Genomic DNA, 19,000 nt, shown 5'->3' on the forward strand with positions numbered 1-19,000 from the left:
CCAATCAGCAATCAGTCCCAGCTTAGGGAATCAAAAGAAGTCCACATTTTCAGGGGAGATTAGAAGTCAGGTCTGGAGAGGGGATTTGGGGTTTGCTTGGTATATGTCAAGTCCAGTAAGCAAAAGGAAGCCTGACCCCTTTGGGGACTTGAGAGTGGTTCCTTAGGGCTAAAGCTAGAGAAAAGAGCAGGGGAGGTAAGTGCTAAGTTTATTTTTATTCAAGTGTCCAGGGCTCTAAAGAAGTGTTTATTGCAGACCCAAGTCCCACACATTCTATCATTTTGCGCTTGGGAATTTTCTCGTTGTGAACCGAAGGAAACAATTGCAGTCTTAAACTGGATGTAAAAAAATCAGCTCGGAAATGAATCCAAACGGCCCCCTTGAACCCACTACGCTTCGGTGGCTGCGGCGCGGCGGGCGGCCACAGGGGCGCAGTGCAGCTCAGCTCAGCTCGGCTCGGCTCAGCTCAGCTCAGCTCAGCGGCGGAGGGACGCGGAGCCGGCGCCAGATCCTCCCCAAAACAGCAAAGGCGGCTCCCCCAGCTAGGCCTAGGCGCAGCCCCGCATCCCACTTCTATGCCTCCTAGCTTCCTGCTCTGCCAAAAAAACAAAACCCCAAAAGCCCCCCGTCATATATAATGTGTGTAGAGCACAAAAATATTTGTAAATTGATGGTACCTACAGGGCTTGCTTATAGGTCCCGTCTCAGTAAACACTGGGCTTGCCTTGTAAAAAAATTGGAAATAACCCAGTGTCCAATGATCAGAGGCTGACTAAATGACTTAGGATATATTCATACAAATAAATGCAATGCGGCCATTAAAAGGTAGGAGAAATTATAATGAGAAAATGTTAAGTGAAAAAAGCAAAATCGATTCAAACATTATAGGGACACCAGAGTGGCTCAGTGGTTGAGCCTCTGCCTTGGGCCCAGGTCATGATCCTGGGGCTGTGGGATCGAGTCTTGCATGGACCCCCCCAGGGAGCCTCTGTCTCTGTCTCTCATGAATAAATAAGTAAAATCTTAAAAAAAAAAAAAATCCAAACAATATATAAGGAGATCCTAATTTTATTAGAATGTTTATATAATATATATTTACATAGAATAAAACCCTGAAAGTTATTAGTAATAAACTCTAAATGGTAGAATTACTGTTGATTTGTATTTTCTTCTTTATAGTGTTCTATATTTCAGAAAATAATGAATGTGCTTTTCTATTTGGAACAAAATTAATGAAGGAAATTCCAAAACAAATAAGTAAATATCCATCCCACTATATAGAAAAGGATGAAAAATTTCATGATGTCATTACAACTGCCCAAGGCTATGATGGCTCAGGGACTGATTCCATGACTGGGTATGAACACCATCTTCTGCTGATACAGACCTGAGACTGGAAAACACACTCGCAAGTCCTTGAAAGAACAATGAAATACAAGAACATATTAGTAGTGACTATAGATAATTGCTATTTTCCGAATACTTTCCTGTGTTTTCAAATTTTCTGCAGAGACATGTATAGATTTTTTTAAAAAAAGATTTTATTTATTTATTCATAAGAGACACACAGAGAGAGGCAGACAGGCAGAAGGAGAAGCAGGCCCCATACAGGGAGCCCGACGTGGGACTCGATCCTGGGACCCCAGGACCACGCCTTGGGCCAAAGGCTGGCGCCAAACCGCTAAGCCACCCAGGGATCACCGATTTTATTTAACAGTATAAAACATCAAAGCAGGTACAGATTGACTAGAAAAGGAAAAGCAAACACAATGAAGGGGAAGAGAGAATCTAAGATTTGAACATCTGTCTTAACAGTTTAGAGAATTCCTCCTTCTTCAGTTTGAAACAGGATTTAACTTGTCAGATGTAATTTGAGGCACACATCATTTTTTTTCCACACGAAAGTCTGTTTTGATAGATACATCTTCCTAATAAAATTTCAAAAATTTTAAACATTAGAACAATTTTTAAATCACAAAAGTATTATGCATTTTTTTTTGTGTGTGTGAAAAATAATGGGTATTTGTAAGGTGGTAATTTCTTCACTAAGAACTGTGATTATTTTGTTATATAGTCTTTCAGATACATAAATAGGTATTTTTTTTAAAGATTTATTTATTTATGATAGAGAGAGAGAGAGAGAGATAGAGAGGCAGAGACACAGGAGGAGGGAGAAGCAGGCTCCATGCCGGGAGCCCGACGTGGGACTCAATCCCAGGACTCCAGGATCGCTCCCCGGGCCAAAGGCAGGTGCTAAACCACTGAGCCACCCAGGGATCCCATAAATAGGTATTTTTCAATAAAGCAGGAACCTATTGTTTTGCGACCTGCTAAATTCACATAATTATATATGCTACACTTTTCTCCATGCCATTAAATACATGAGTTTTAGTGGCTGGGATGCATACTTATTTTAACATAAGTGTGTGCCATAATTTATTCAAGTAGTCTCCTATTCTTAAATATCTGTTAATTTTCTAGCTTTTAGCCAAGTAAGAAAAATGATGATTTTACTATCAGTGTTCTTTTTCATCTTTGATGATTTATTTTTATTTTTATTTTTTTTAGGTAGAAATTGCTAGAACTGAATCGTTGGGTAGAGGACTTCAGTCATTTGCCAAATGATACAAAGAAAGAGTGCTTCAATCTGCACTCCCTTCAGTTGTATCTATTTTGAATATTATAGTGTTATAATGAATCTTAAAATTAGGTAGGGTTAGTTATCCAAATTTGTTCTTCTTTTTCAAGTTCATTTTGGCTGTTATGGATCTTTTGCATCTCCATGTGAATTTTAGAATCACTTGTCAGTTTCTACCAAGAACCAAACCAAAACAAAACAAAAACAGCTGGGTTTTCATTGAGATGGCATTGAATTTAGGAATCAATTTGGGGAGGACTGACGTGGTTTATTTAATTGTAAATCTATGTAAGATAATTTTTTAAATTAATAGCCTTTTTAGTGCAGTGTACATAGGAAAATTGATGGGAAAGTACAGAGAGTTCCCACATACCCTCTCCACCTCCCAATTTACCATATTATTTACATTACATGAGTTACTGTGGTACATCTGTTATAGTTGTTGAATCAATATTTATACATCATTATTAACTAAAGTCTATAGTTTATGGTGGGTTTTAAGATTATATCCACCATTACAGTATCATACAGATTGGTTTCACACTATGGCTTTTGTATATTGATTTTGTATCCTACAGCCTTGCTAAGCTCACTTGTTCTAGTGGGTTTTGTATACATTATATTGGATTTTATCCACAGACAATCATTTTGTCTGAAAATAAGAACTATTTTACTTCTTCCTTTCCAGAACTTCTAGTACAAGGTTGAGAAGTGTTGATCCACGCTTGGCTCCTGATCTTAGGGGGTAATGCAGTCAATCTGTCACAGTTGAGTATGATGTTAGCTGGAGATTTTTCATGAATATCCTTTATAAGGTTGGGGAAGTTCCCCAGTTTGCTGAGAAAATGGATGTTGGATTTTGTCAAATGCCTTTCTGCACCCATACAGATGATCATGATTTGTCTTTTATAGCTTAAGGTGGGTGAATTACGTTGATTCATTTTCTAATGATACTTTGTCTTCCTAAGCTATATCATAAAATATATGCCTTAACAAACTCAAGTGGATATTTTAGTAATAACAAACAGCTATTGAATGCCTACTATGTGTTTGACATTATTTAAAATGCTTTTTAGTCTATTAATTACTCATAACAACCCCAGGAAGTAGGTGCCAGTATTATCTAACTTCACAGCTGAGAATTTAGGTAGTTAAGAAATTTGCTTCAGTGTCACAGAACTTAGTGTCTGGCTGAGCCAGGATTTGAATCCAGGCTGTCTGAGACTAGAACCTGCTTTTTTTTTTTTTTTTTTTAACATTACACATAGTTCCAGAAACATAGACCATACCATCTTAGCTTAATGTTCAGAACCTAGTGTAATGAATGGGGCATTCATTTTTTAAAAAAGATTTTATTTATTCATTTGACAGAGCAAGAGCACAAGCAGGGGGAGCTGCTGGCAGAGGCAGAGGGAGAAACAGACTCCACGCTGAGCAGACATCCTGATGTGGGGCTCAATCCCAGGACCCCGGGATCATGACCTGAGCTGAAGATGGATGCTTAACCGACTGAGCCACTCAGGCACACCCCTGAAGGTGCATTCAAACATCTAACAAAAAACAATTTGGGGATAAGGAAAAATGGTGCAGTGAAGGTGGAATCTAATCTGCGTTTGGTTTGCTTCCACCAGGCATAGAAGCCACATTTTATCTAAAATACCTCAAAGCACCTGTTCTAGCCATATTCACAGGCATTTATATTTAGATCACTAAAGCATGAGCCTCCATATGAAATTTGGAGGAAGAATTTGGCTTCTCAATACTATTTTTTAGATTAAAACAGGGTTTGGAGTCAGGTTGAGTTCTGTTCGAAGCACATGAAAAATAGATACTAAAACTTTAATGGTATTTTTTTAATCCCTTCTACCCCCAAAACTCTTTCTTTCTCTTTTTATTTTTTATTTTATTTTTCTTCCAAAGTTTTATTTAAATTCTAGTTAGTTAACATATAGTGTAATATTGGTTTCAGGAGTAGAATTTAGTGATTCATCACTAACATATAACACCCAGTGCTCTTCATGACAAGTGCCCTCCTTAGTATCCATCACCATCTAGCCCTTTCCCCCCACCTCCCTCCATCAATCCTCAGTTTGTTCTCTACTGTTAAAAGTCTCTTATGGTTTGCTTCCCCTCTTTCCTTTTTTCCCCCTCCCCACATGTTCATCTGTTTTGTTTCTTAAGTTCTACATATGCTTGAAATCATACGGTGTTTACCTTTCTGTGACTAACTTATTTCACTTAGTTAGCATAATACACTCTAACTCCATCCACATTGCTGCAAATAACAGGATTTCATTCTTTTTGATGGCTGAGTAATATCCCATTGCATATGGAATATACCACTTCTTTATCCTTTCATCAGTCGGTGGACACCTGGGCTCTTTCCATAGTTTAGTTATCATTGATAGCGCTGCTATATACATTGGGGTGCATGTACCCCTTTGAATCTGTATTTTTGTATCGTTTGGGTAAGTACCTAGTAGTGCAATTGCTGGATCATAGGATAGTTCTATTTTTAACTTTTTGAGGAACCCCTATACTGTTTTCCAGAGTGGCTGCACCATTTTGCATTCTTACCAACGACATAAGAGGGGTTTCCTTTTCTCCACACCCTGGCCAGTATCTGTGGTTTCCTGTGTTGTTAGCTTTAGCCATTCTGACAGGCATGAGGTGGTATCTCAACGTGGTTTTGATTTGTATTTCCTGATGATGAGTGATGTTGAGCATCTTTTCATGTGTCTGTTGGCCATCTGTGTGTCATCTTTGGCGAAATGTCTATTCATGTCTTCTGTCCATTTTTTAAAAATATTTTATTTATTCATTCATGACGAGGGAGGGGGCAGAGAGGCAGAGACACAGGAAGAGGGAGAAGCAGGCTCCAGGCAAGGAGCCTGACACAGGACCTGATCCCGAGACTCCAGGAGCTGAAGGCAGGTGCTAAACCGCTGAGCCACCCAGGGATCCCCTTCTGTCTATTTTTTAACTGGATTATTTGTTTTGTGGGTGTTGAGTTTGATAAGTTCTTTATAGATTTTGGAGGTAAACCTTTACCAGATATGTCATTTGCAATATCTTCTTCCATTTTGTAGGCTGCCTTTTAGTTTTGTTAACTGTTTCCTTTGCTGCAGAGAAGCTTTTTATCTTGAAATACCAACAGTTCATTTTTGTTTCCCTTGCCTCCTTGCCATGGGTTTAGTAAAAAGTTGCTATAGTCAGGCCAAAGGGATTGCTACCTTCATTTTCCTCTAGGAATTTGATGGTTTTATGTCTCACATTTAGATCTCTCATCCATTTTGAGCTCATTTTTGTTTATGGTGCAAGAAAATGGTCTAGTTTCATTCTTCTGAATGTTGCTGTCCAGTGTTCCCATCATTTGTTGAAGAGACTGTCTGCTTTCCATTTGGATATTCTATCCTGCTTTGTTGAAGATTAGTTGACCATATAGCTGTAGGTCTGTTTCTGGGTTTTCTATTCTGTTTCATTTTTGTGCCAGTACCATATTGTCTTCATGACTACAGCTTTCTAATATAGCTTGAAGTCTGGAATCGTGATGCCTCCTGCTTGGCTTTTCTTTTTCAGGATTGCTTTGGCTATTTGGGGTCTTTTGTGGTTCCATACAAATTTTAGGATTTTTTGTTCTCTGTGAAAAATTGCTCATGGTATTTTGATCAGGATTGCATTTAGTATGTAGATTGCTCTGAGTAAGATTTTAACAATGTTTGTTTTTTCAATCCATGAGCCTGGAATCCCCACTCCCCATTTCTTTGTGTTATCTTAGATTTCTTTCCTAAGTGTTCTATAGTTTTCAGAGTATAGATCTTTTTTTTTTTTATCTGGTTAGGTTTATTCCTAGGTAACTTATTTTTTGGATGCAATTGTAAATGGGATCGATTCCTTGATTTCTTTTTCTACTGCTTCATTATTGATGTATAACAACAGATTTCTGTACATTGATTTCATATCCTGCAAATTTGCTGGATTCATGTATTATTTCTAGCATTTTTTTTGGTGGGGCCTTTTGTTTTTTTCTACAGAGTATCATGTCATCTCCAAAGAGTGAAAATTTATCATCTTCCTTGCCAATTTAGATGCCCTTTATTTCTGTTGTCTGATTGCTGAGGCTAAGACTTCCAGTACTATGTTGAACAACAGTGGTGAGAGTGGACATCCCTGCTATTTTCCTGACTGTAGAAAAAAAGCTTTCAGTTTTTCCCATTGAGGATGATATTAGCTGTGGGTTTTTCACATATGACTTTTATGATGTTGAGGTATGTTCCCTCTATACTTACTTTGTTGAGGATTTTTATCAAGAATGGGTACTGTATTTTGTTAAATGCTTTTTTTCTGCATTTATTGAGAGAATCATATGGCTCTTATTCTTTAATTAATGTGATATATCACATTGGTAGATTTATGGATGGATATTGAACCACGCCTGCAACCCATGAATAAATCCCACTTGATAATGGTGAATAATTCTTTTAATGTGCTGCTAGATTCAATTTGCTTGAGATTCTCAATCTTCTTGAGAATTTTTGCAACCATTTTCATCAGAGATATTGATCTGTAATGCTCCTTTTTAGTGGGGTTTTAGTCTGGCTTTGGAATCAAGATAACGCTGGCTTTATAGAATGAGTTTGGGTTTTCTTCCCATTTCTATTTTTAGAAACAGTTTGAGAAGAATACATATTTACTCTTCTTTATTTTTTTTTGTAAAGATTTATTTATTTATTCATGAAAAACACACACAGAAAGAGGCAGAGACATAGGTAGAGGGAGAAGCAGGCTCCTCACAGGGAGCCTGATGTGGTGTGGGACTCGATCCCGGATCCCGGGTCATACCCTGGGCCGAAGGCAGTTGCTAAACTGCTGAGCCATCCAGGCGTCCCATGTTTACTCTTCCTTAAATGTCTGATAGAATTCCCCTGAGAAGCCATCTGGCCCTGGACTTTTGTTTGTTGGGACATTTTTGATTACTGATCCAATTTCTGTGCTGGTTATGGGTGTATTCAAATTTTCTATTTCTTCCTGTTTCAGGTAGTTTGTATGTTTCTAGGAATTTATCCATTTCTTCCAGATTGCCCAATTTGTTGACATATAATTTTTCATAATATTCTCTCATAATTGTATTTCTATGGTGTTGGTAGTGACCTCTCATCTTCCATTCATAATTTTATTTATCTCAGTCCTTTCTTTTTTTGATAAGTCTGGCTAAGGGTTTTACAACTTTATTTTATTTTTTAAAGATTTATTTATTTATTTGATGGAGAGAGAGAGAGCAAGCACAAGCAGGGGGAGTGGCAGGCAGAGGGAGAGGGAGAAGCAGGCTCCCCACACAGCAGGGAGTCCAATGTGGGCCTCACTCCCAGGACTCCAGGATCATGACCTGTGTCAAAAGCAGACACTTAACCCATTGAGTCACCGAGGTGCCCCAATTAATCTAGTTTGTCTGATATAAATAGGGCTACTCTGGGTTTCTTTTGGCATCCATTAGCAGGACAGATGGGTTTCCATCCCCTCTTTCAATTAGCAGATGCTTTTAGGTCTAAAATGAGTCTCTTGTAGGCAGTATATAGTGGGATCTTATTTTTTTTGCCCATTTTTATACCCTACATCTTTTGATTTGGACATTTAGTCCATTTATATTCAGAGTGATTATTGAAAGATATGAATTTAGTGCCACTGTGCTACCTATTGAGTTTGTGTTTCTGGTTATGTTCTCTGTTCCTTTCTAATCTTTGTTGCTTTTTGTCTTTTTTTTCCCCCCACTCAGAGTCCCTTTTAATATTTCTTGCAGATGCAATTTAGTGGTCATGAGCTCCTTTAGTTTTTGTCTTGGAAACTCTTTATCTCTCCTTCTATTCTGAATGACAGCCTCACCGGATAAAGTATTCTTGGCTGCATATTTTTCCCATTCAGTATATTGAATATATCGTGTCACATCTTCTGGGCTGCCTAGTTTCTGTGGACTGATCTGCTGCAAACCTTATCTATCTTCCCTTGTAGGTTAAGGACTTTTTTCCCCTGCTGCTCTCAGGATTCTTTCCTTGTCTTTCTGTTTTGTGGATTTGACTATGACATGTCTTGGTGGTGGCCGGCTTTTGTGGAATTTAATGGGAGTTAGCTGTACTTCTTGGATTTCAAGGTCTGTTTCCTTCCCCAGCTTAGGGAAGTTTTCAGCTATAATTTGCTCAAATAAACCTTTGCTTTTTCTTTCTTTTCTTCTTCTGGGACTTCTATATAACACATGAATGTTATTACTCTTCAAGGAGTCATTGAATTCAAGAAGTCTATGTTCATGATCCAATGCCTTTCTTTCCCTTTTTTCAATTTTGTTATTTTCCATAATTTTGTCTTCTGTATCATGGATTTGTTCCTTTGCTCTGTCCATCCTCATTCCTATTGCATCCATCCAGTTTTACATCTTGGTTATAGCATTTTTTGTTTTGGTCTCAATAGTTTTTAGTTTGTTTGTCTCTGTAGTAAGGTATTTTCTAGTGTCTCCAATGCTTTTCTCAAGCCTAGCTATACGATTATTTACGATTGTTATCTTTACGATTATTGTTTTAAATTCTGGTTCAACTCTCTCATTTCTCTATACTGATTAAGTCTCTGGCCATGAATTCTTCCTGTTCTTTCTTTTGGGGTGAATTCCTCCTTCTTGTCATTTCTGGGTCACGGGTTTTTTTTTTTATTTTAATTTTATTTTATTTATTCATGAGCAACAGAGAGAGAGAGAGAGAGAGAGGCAGAGACACAGGCCGAGAGAGAAGCAGGCTCCATGCAGGGAGCCTGACGTGGGACTCGATCCCGAGTCTCTAGGACCACGCCCTGGGCCGAAGGTGGAGCTAAACCGCTGAGCCACCCGGGCTGCCCGGGTCACTGTTTTTTTGTATGTTTGTGTGATTATTAGGAAAGCCTGTTGCACTCTTGCTCCTGAGAGTAATGGCTATAGTAAGAAGAGGTTAAAAAAAAAAAAAAGCTAGATCCTATTTCCCCTACAGCTGAAGTTTTGGAGCCATGATCAGTAGACTTGGTTCATGGGAGGGATCTGTGCTGTGTTCTGGGAGAGGAGCCTGCTGCTCTGATTCTCAGGTGGACTTGCCCTAGTAGAGAGGCACCTGCAGGGTGCAGGGGTTGAGGGTGCTGTAAGGGAGTCCAGCCTCCACTGGGTGATGCTATTTTGCTCCCTGAAGTCAGTCAGTGCTGATGGGGTGGGGGAAATGGCCCACTCTCTTGTGCCTGGAGTGGGGACCTTGCCCCTGCCACTCTTTAGGAAGCCCTCACAGAAGATCATCTCTCTTGTGTCCCCAGTTTCTGCCAGGTCCCTGCCGTCACCCTACCTGCGTCCACACTGACCACCTACCAGGCAGCATAGCACTCTTGTGCTTTATCTTTGGCATGTGGCTGGGTTTCAAAACTCCAAATTTCAAAGATCTTCATAGTGGATCCATGCTGATCCTCTGGGGGAGGGTCTTGCTGCGCTAAGTGTAGTGCCAGTTTGTCCCAGAAATTGGTTGCACAGTGGCACAGCAGGGGGTTTCTGGTTTATTTTCTAAAAATATTTTATTTATTTATTTATTCATGAGAGACACACAGAGAGAGGCAGAGACACAGGCAGAGGGAGAAGCAAGCTCTCTGCAGGGAGCCCGACATGGGACTTGATCCTAGGTCTCCAGGATCATGCCCTGGGCCAAAGGCAGGCGCTAAACCACCGAGCCACCCAGGGATCCCTGACCTCTAAGCTTTAGACTCTTACCCATTGTTTATAAAAACTTGCAGTATTCAGCCCCTCTCCCTTTCCCAGTCAGTGGTTTTGGGGAGAGTTTTTCTTGTGTAAACTTGCACACTTTCCTGTGAGCACTTTCATTCTTTTTCTTTTTCTCTCATTCCTCTCCCTATGATCAGGGCTCCCTCCTCTTCGCAGCACCAGATTATTGGAAATGCAAAAGGTAGAGCCTACTCCAAACCTAAAGAATCATTTTAACAAAATCCCAGGTGATTTGTAAACACATTAAAGTTTAAGAAGCAGAATGGGACCATCTGATGTGGATCACTTCCCTAGAAAACTTCCTGTATCAGGAGGCATGTACAAAAATGTTCAGACTAGAGATGCTAAACATTTTGCAAAGAAGCTCTACTTCTGATGGAAAATCAGTAACTTAGAACATTTCTGAAAAGCAAAGCTAACATCCAGTGGGATGCAGAGTCAACTGGCACATGAACACAAGTCCAAAAAAATTGCACCCCTTAAAGCATTTTTTGCTTAGATTCAGTTACTTAGATCTCGAAGTCAATAGCTCGCTTTTTTGTTTAAAAAGGTTTGTCTAGGGATCCCTGGGTGGCGCAGCGGTTTGGCGCCTGCCTTTGGCCCAGGGCGCGATCCTGGAGACCCGGGATCGAATCCCACATCGGGCTCCTGGTGCATGGAGCCTGCTTCTCCCTCTGCCTGTGTCTCTGCCTCTCTCTCTCTCTCTCTGTGACTATCATAAATAAATAAAAATTAAAAAAAAAAAAAGGTTTGTCTATCATAAGTAAATAAATAAATCTTTAAAAAAATAAAAATAAAAAAAAAATAAAAAGGTTTGTGTTGGGGTAGCCCCGGTGGCGCAGCGGTTTAGTGCCGCCTGCAGCCGGGGGTGTGATCCTGGAGACCCGGGATCAAGTCCCCCGTCGGGCTGCCTGTGTGGAGCCTGCTTCTCCCTCTGCCTGTGTCTCTGTCTCTGTCTCAATAAATAAATAAGTAAATAAGTAAATAAATAAATAAATAAATCTTAAAAAAAAAAAAAAGGTTTGTGTTGGATTTTGTGTACATGCAATGAAAAAGCCATAGGGAAGAGGGAGTCAGATCATACTGTGAAGAGTCTTAGAGGCTAGGCTGAGGAAATGAACAGATACTCCCAACTAATGGTCTCTGAATGGATGACTGAAGTGCCAAGAGGTCATCCTTTCAGCCTTTCCGGTAAACATGGAGCCTAAGATGACCAGAGACCCCAGCTGATCAACTCTGGCCTTGAAATACTTTGCTCATTTACTCTGGTGTGCTAGTGATCATCTCTGTGTGTACCATGCTGAAAAAAATACTGGAAATTATTGTTGTCAGCAATAGGTTAGTTGGCTTGTTTGTTTTATTTTAGACTGTAGTAAATACACATAACATTAAATTGCCATTTTAACCCCCTTTAAAGGTATAGCTCAGTAGTGTTAAGTACATTCACATTGTTGTACAACTGATCTCCAGAACTCTTTTCTTCTTGCAAAATTAAACCCTGTATTAGTTCAACAACATTCCCCCAGTCTCCACCCCACCCCCCGCCAGCCCCTGACAGCCACTATTCTACTTTCTGTCTCTATGAATTTGATGACTGTAGATACCTCATACGAGTGGAATCATATAGTAGTTGTACTTTTGGGACGCCTGAGTGGCTCAGCGGTTGAGCGTCTGCCTTCGGCTCAGGACGTGATTCCGGGATCCCAGATCGAGTCCCATATCCGGCTCCTTGCAGGGTGACTGCTTCTCCCTCTGCCTGAGTCTCTGCCTTTCTCTGTGTCTCTCATGAATAAATAAATAATATCTTAAAAAAAAAAAAGAGCTGTACTTTTGTGACTGGCTTATTTCACTTAGTAAAATGTCTTCAAGATTCATCCATTCTGTAGCATGTGTCAGAGCTGTTATAAATGATTTTTTTTTAAGGAAATGATTAAAGCTTCCCTCCTAAAAAATAATTCACACTGAGCAGCATCCTTGTGTGAGCAGAACTTATCTGTTTGGAAGACGCAGAAGATTAGGATGAACTCTGTGTCTGACACCATGCATTTCCCAAGGGGGAATTTACCTTGCTTGTTTTCAATGAACCCAGGAGCCTCCAAATTGATACAATAGTAAGTAATCTTTTTTTTTTTTTTACAAGAAACTTCAATCTTGTAGTTCTATTCAACTCAAGTAGAAATTTCCTGATAGTTTCAGTGAAAAAGCCTGCAAAAACTGCTTAACCAAAAGACCATCAGGTGTCCAATTTGTCCTGCTCACTGGCTTCTGTATTTGATAGGACATGGTAACTGTATGAATCAAAACTGGATAACTCAAAATACAGAAGAGGGTTTGATTCAGAATCCAAGTTCCTTTATTTGGTTCATATTGTTTATGACACTTGGCAACCTTACCCTTTCAAAATTTGAATTGCATTAATTTTCACCCATCAGAGAGCTAGTTTTATTTCCCCTTTCATCATTAAGAGAATAGACTTTTTCTTAAGTAAGTATTCACAGTTAATGTGTGTATTTCTAGAGCCTTACAGTTACCTGTGATTATTAATGAGATGGTCTTGAAAGTATTGGTTGTTAATTTTTTTTCCCTTCTGTTGATTGGCTGGTTGGTTGTTACTCTTCTGTACAGTGGCAGGATAAGGGAATATATTTCCCTGGAAATTCTTTCCATTGGCTTGGCCATTATCTTCAAGTTCTTATATGTTTATTCTTCTTCCCAGTCATACAATACATTGCAAGTATCTACCATGAATGAAAAATGTTTTAAGAAATAGTTTGCTAAACTATTCACTAAGGTATTACTAGTTATTAGAAAAAAATTGAATAGAATTCAATGCTCCAAAAGTACTTACTGTGATTCATGCCATCATTTTTGGAAACTTATAATTATTTTATCATTTATAAAATAATTAAACTTGATAAATTTCAGTGTGCATTAGAGCATTAGAGCATATTTAATTCAAACCATAATAAGAGATACAGCTTTACATTTGCAGCTCTGAATGGGTATTTTAACTTTTGTCCCTAATGTTCATTAATTACTATAATTTTTGGCACCTTTCCTTTCATTTAAACATTTCCTAAGGTCCTGGAATTTGTAAGGGAAAAATATTAAGAAAAAATCCTTTCCCAATATAAATTTTTAAAATAGTCCTATCCAGAATCTTTATATGTAATGACTCATCATTAAACTAGAAATTTTAACTTATTAGGTATAATTGGTAAAGGTACCAAGTTAAGCATTTCATGATACTTTTTCCCCAAGTTTCATTATTCAGTTGCTTCTAAATCTTTTGTGAAAGCAGGAGCACAGTGTAAACCTAAAATATTTTTAAGCTTTTGTATAGCACGGGAAACAAAGCAATAGAGCTTTACATTGTATAGTGTTTTCATGGAACAAGTAATGAGGATTTATTAGGAAACCTCAAAATAATTTCAAAACATTTCTTGCTGAGTTCATTGCTGTTCAAAGATGTGTAGCATTTGCCAAATGTATAGTAAGAATTTTTGGACCCTAGAAAGGGTCCAAAATGCCCTCCAAAATGAAAAACATAAAACTTAACAAGAGTTTTCAAGGCAATGGACATCAGATAATAACGGAGAATGATCCCTGGAAAATGGGGAGTGAGCAAGGGAAGCCCTGTGATAGCAGCAGCTTCCTGCTTTGGGAGAGGTTCTGGCCACAGTGCAGGGAGCAAGAATCCAGGCAGAGTCCAGGGAACTTTCTAAGCTGGGATGGAGCTGAGAGTCTAGGGTAACCAAAATGGTTAGCATCCATAGGATAGAGTACAAGAGAAGAAAGAGCTGCACAGAGAGAAAATGCTGGAGAGATACAGAGGGCCCCCATGAGTATTCAACAGAGTATTGATAAGTGCATGTGTGTGTCTTGGGCACAATTATTTGAAAGGCACAAATTACCAAAGTTCACTTGAGAATTACTTCAATACCCCATATATCCATTAACAAAATTGAATATATAAAGAACTTTCCCCAAAAGAAAATTCCAGGCCCAGATGCTTTACTTGTAAATGCTATGAAACAATCAAGAAAGAAATAATACCATTTATAGACATATTTTGCAGAAATTTTAAGAGAAGGAAATACTTTGATTCATTCCATCAGGGCAGCATTCCCCATCCCCCACACCAAAACCAGACAAACACATTACAATAAAACTATAGGTGATTATCACTCATTAATGAGATCCAAAAAAGTCTAAACAAAATCCAACAATATATAAAAAGGATAAATCATCATGACCATGTAGGCTTTAGCCTAAGAATGCAAAGGACATTGTTTTACATAATAAATGTGAAATGGTTCCCAGGATAAATTGGATGTTTCTATACAATTAAATACTATTCAATAGTTTAGATCAGTGGTTATCACTTTAGTGTGCATCTGAATCACCTGGAGGATTTGTTAAACAATGGATTGCTGGGTTCACCCCTGAGTTTCTGATTGGTTGGGTGAGGAACAAAACCCTAGAATTTGCATTCTACCAAATTCCTATGCTCCGGCCCCTGGTCCATGACTACACTTTGAGATCACTAGTTTATGTGGGGGTCTCTGGGTGGCGCAGCGGTTTGGCGCCTGCCTTTGGCCCAGGGCACGATCGGGCTCCCGGTGCATGGAGCCTGCTTCTCCCTCTGCCTATGTCTCTGCCTCTCTCTCTCTCTCTCTGTGACTATCATAAAAAAAAAAGAAAAAAATAATAAACATTGGCAGTATTGGCATTTTAGACCAGAAAATTCTTTCTTGGAGGGAGCTGTCCCCTGCATTGTAGGGTATTTAGTAGCATCTTTGGCCTTTAGCCATTTGATGCCAGTAGCATTTCTTTATCCTTTCACATTGTGACATCCAAAAATATCTCCAGATATTGCCAAATGTCCCTTAGGGAGGCAAAATTGCCTCTGCTGAGAACGACTGGTTTAGAAGAAGGAACTAGTTATATATGAACCAATCTTAAAAATATAGTTTTTCTTTAAAATAGCAGGCTGCAAAAAAGACATACAGATAGTATCCATTAATGTAAAATTTAGAAACACATATACAATGTATTTTTATAGATACAAATGTATGTATTAAAATGATCAAAAATATGGAATGGAAAGACATACAGCAAAATCGTGAAAATGTTGCTGATGGGGAGATAGGAAAAGCCATGGGCCTGGGGCTGGATATTCTTTTTAAATTTTTTATTTAAATTCAGTTAATTAGCATATAATGTATTATTGGTTTCAGAGGTAGAGGTCAGTGATTTATCAGTCTTATATAATACCTAGTGCTCATTTCATCACGTGCCCTTCCTTAATGTCCATCACCCAGTTACCCTGTCCCCCCCCCCACACACACACCTCCCCTCCAGAGACTCTCAGTTTGTTTTCTATAGTTAAGAGTCCCTTTTGGGGGATGCCTGGGTGGCTCAGCAGTTGAGCATCTGCCTTTGGCTCAGGGTATAATCCCAGTCTGGGGATCCAGTCCCACATCAGGCTCCCTATAGGGAGCGTGCTTCTCCCTCTGCCTATGTCTCTGCCTCTCTCTCTGTGTCTCATGAATAAATAAATAAAATCTAAAAAAAAAAAAAATTCTCTAATGGTTCATCTCCCCCTCTGATTTTGTCTTGTTTTATTTTTTCCTCCCTTCCCTTATCATCCTGTTTTGTTTCTTATGTGAGACCATATGATAATTGTTTTTCTCTGATTGACTTATTTCACTTAGCATAATATCCTCTAGTTCCATCGACATCATTGCAAATGGCAAGATTTCTTTTTTTTTTTTTTGATGGCTGTGTGGTATACTATATATATATATATATATATATATATATACACACACACACACACACCTATATATACATATATACACATATATACATACATATATATAAATAACACATTTTCTTTATCCATCCATCTGTTGATGGACATCTGGGTTCTTCCAACAGTTTGGCTCTTGTGGACATTGCTGCTATAAACCTTGGGGTGCAGGTGTCCCTTTGGATCAAAGCATTTGTATCTTTGGAATAAATACCCAGTAGTGCAATTGCTGAGTCATAGAGTATTTTCAACTTTTTGGGGAAACTCCATACTATTTTCCAGGATGGCTGCAACAGCAGGGTTGGGTATTCTTTTTTTTTTTTTTTTAATTTTTATTTATTTATGATAGTCACAGAGAGAGAGAGAGAGGCAGAGACATAGGCAGAGGGAGAAGCAGGCTCCATGCACCGGGAGCCCGATGTGGGATTCGATCCTGGGTCTCCAGGATCGCCCTGGGCCGAAAGCAGGCGCCAAACCGCTGCGCCACCCAGGGATCCCAGGGTTGGGTATTCTAACCATAATGTTAGAGTATAGTGTTTTATTATTCAAATACTTTTAAAAATCAGGAGCTTATTTGACAACCTAATCATTCTTGTTAATTGTGAGTAATAGGTATGTGGAAATTTATTATACTACTGTATTTCCCCATATTTAGAGCATTTTTTTCCAAATTAAATAGAACAAATATTTTGTAAGTAAAGAGACCATTCACCTTACCATTTGTGTTACCCATGTACGGATTGAAAGTATTGGTTTTAGGGTCAGAGAAACTAGAGCTCAAATCCTAATCCCACCAATGACGAGTTTATGACTTCTCCAAACCTGTTTTCCTACTTACAGAGATGATTATGGTACAATTCTTGTTATAAGCATTGACTGAAATAATGGATTTATTGTGTGAAGGCAGGGCTTGCAAGAAGCAGGATGAAAGATGCAAGGATTACCTTTTAGATTTGCCCCTGTGAGAGAAGATAGAGAAGGAGCTGGAAAGGGCAGGGAGAGCCATCAAATCACAATGCTGGTCTGACCATCAGTGACATAGAGAAAGAAGGCAGATTGGGTGGAAGCGTTCTAGATTATCACGCAAACTATGTATGCGTTGGCAAGGCTGCTGGGGAGCCTCAAGCCACTGAGTTACTTGTCAGAGGAGTTGGGTATCTCCAAGACTGAGAGTTTGCCTTAATATCTCTACCAATGCTCAGGCACAGGTTGGGAATAGCCCAGGGGAAGCCTGGGCCAAATAGGACATAGTTTCAGAGCCTAATAGCCAAGGCCAGTAGACTGATGGGGTTGGAGGTCTGAGAGGAGCATCTGAGCTGCCACGAGTGGGGAGCATTGTACCAAGCTCATAGTGAACACTCAGTGTTGGGTGTTATTAACAACAGGACTAATATACTAATAACAATAATACTGTTTTGAGTTTGCCTTGTACTCAGAACATAAATGAGCATCTCTCCCACAGTTTAACCATTCATTAGTCAATAGACATTTTGGTTGCTTCCTCCTCTTGACAATGGAGAATAATGCTACTATGAACTCTCTTAAGAGTTTTATATTCAGCTCGTATGTTTAGGTCTTTGATCCATTTTGAATTAGTTTTTGTATAGACACTGAGAGTTCTTGAAAAAAATGGAATGATGCAAAATGGTCACAAGCTACAGATTTTGCAACTAGTAATAATCACTAGATGCCTCATGCACATCCTCAGAGTCCATGTCTAGTTTAACCATGCCGAATATGATCCTTTCTGTAATTGGGCCTTGATCAACTTAAACAGTGGTCCTCAAATTTGACTGCCCTAGGATTGCCTGGAGAAATTCTAAATACTGATATCTGGTTTCTAACCCCAGAGATTTTTTGTTTAATTGTTCTGGGATACAGTCTGGGCATTCATTGGTACTTAAAATAGCTCCCTGGGTGATTCTAATATGCAACCAAGGATGAGAATCACTGTGCTAGAGAGATTTCCACCATTATAAAATTAAGCAATAGTTCACTGCATGATGATCATTGTTTATTTGCTTTATTTATTACAGTAAAAGACAACTTGTAGTTTTAAGAAAAAGGAAAAATAGGCATTCTAATATCTAAAAATATATTGCTTTCCCCAATATTTAGTGATATTAGAAAGGACTCCAACTTCAAGGACTGATACATTTTTTAACAAGATTTATTTATTTGAGAGAAAGAGCATGCACATGAGCAGGGGGAAGGAGAGAGAGAGAGAGAATGCTCAAGCAGGCTCCCTGCTGAACAGGGAGCCTGTTGTGGGGCCTGATCCCAGGACTCTGACATCAAGACCTGAGCTGAAGAGATGGATGCTCAAGCCACCCAGGCACCCCAGGACTGATACATTTTTAAAGAGCTCTCAAATGATCAACTGCCTATGTTATTTTTAAGATAAAATAATCGCAATTATTTTATCTTAATGGCATCATACTCTAACTCCATGAAACACATTCAAAAGGAAAAATATATATAAAAAAAGGAAAAATATTTGTAAATTGAATATGCTGAGGAACTGTAAACAAGCCTAGAATTAAAAAAATGTGACTCTTTATATTGCAGAACTACAATCCAGGCTACAGACAAGGCTCTTTATTTTTTTCTAAAGCTACTTAGCTTTGGAAAGTTCAATGTTTATCAACTATATTTTCACAAATTCTGAGAAACAATTAGAAATTGAAATTCAGGGATCCCTGGGTGGCGCAGCGGTTTGGCGCCTGCCTTTGGCCCAGGGCGCGATCCTGGAGACTCGGGATCGAATCCCACATCG

The 19,000-nt window shown here is 38.9% G+C and overlaps 1 protein-coding gene across 6 annotated transcripts in view; it reads right to left on the minus strand.

The window, feature by feature from the left end:
• The window catches only part of LOC111090092 (40S ribosomal protein S24-like), an 85,142-nt gene that overhangs the window by 36,991 nt on the left and 29,151 nt on the right, over nucleotides 1-19,000 (minus strand). For 2 of the 6 annotated variants that reach the window (XR_005370874.1, XR_005370872.1), the window contains exon 4: nucleotides 12,941-13,147. The exons of 3 other annotated variants lie outside the window; for them this stretch is intronic. The gene's annotated coding sequence lies outside the window, so the exon portion shown is untranslated. Of the gene's footprint in view, nucleotides 1-1,118; nucleotides 1,416-12,940; nucleotides 13,148-19,000 lie in introns of those variants that run through there. One more of the 6 variants, XR_005370876.1, reaches the window with a different exon arrangement.

Source organism: Canis lupus, chromosome 15 (genome assembly GCF_011100685.1).
Source record: "Canis lupus familiaris isolate Mischka breed German Shepherd chromosome 15, alternate assembly UU_Cfam_GSD_1.0, whole genome shotgun sequence".
NCBI lineage: Eukaryota > Metazoa > Chordata > Mammalia > Carnivora > Canidae > Canis > Canis lupus.